This window comes from Rhagoletis pomonella, unplaced genomic scaffold (assembly GCF_013731165.1).
Source record: "Rhagoletis pomonella isolate Grant_MI unplaced genomic scaffold, Rhpom_1.0 Rhpom_scaffold_00012, whole genome shotgun sequence".
In the NCBI taxonomy this organism is placed as follows: Eukaryota; Metazoa; Arthropoda; class Insecta; order Diptera; family Tephritidae; genus Rhagoletis; species Rhagoletis pomonella.
The window spans coordinates 18,257,828-18,258,096 of NW_023458566.1; positions in this window are offsets into that span (position 1 = coordinate 18,257,828).

Below are 269 nucleotides of genomic sequence, written 5' to 3' on the forward strand. Positions count from 1 at the left end.
TTCCGCTCTCAAACCAAATCGATCAACTAAGATTTGGTAACTATGACTAATCCATGTGTTGAAAGAAAGCTTATCTGTATTAACAGAGCTTAATGGCATCCTTTTATAAACCATACTTTAAGTTGAATGGAATTTGTAGAAATATGCTTCAAAAAAATATTTATTAGTATTTACCAAACCCTTCAACTAAATTAACGATTTGGTACAACCTAGATGAATATTAGAAGCTTTAATATATTTAGTTATAATTACCAACCCATGGTAATAGT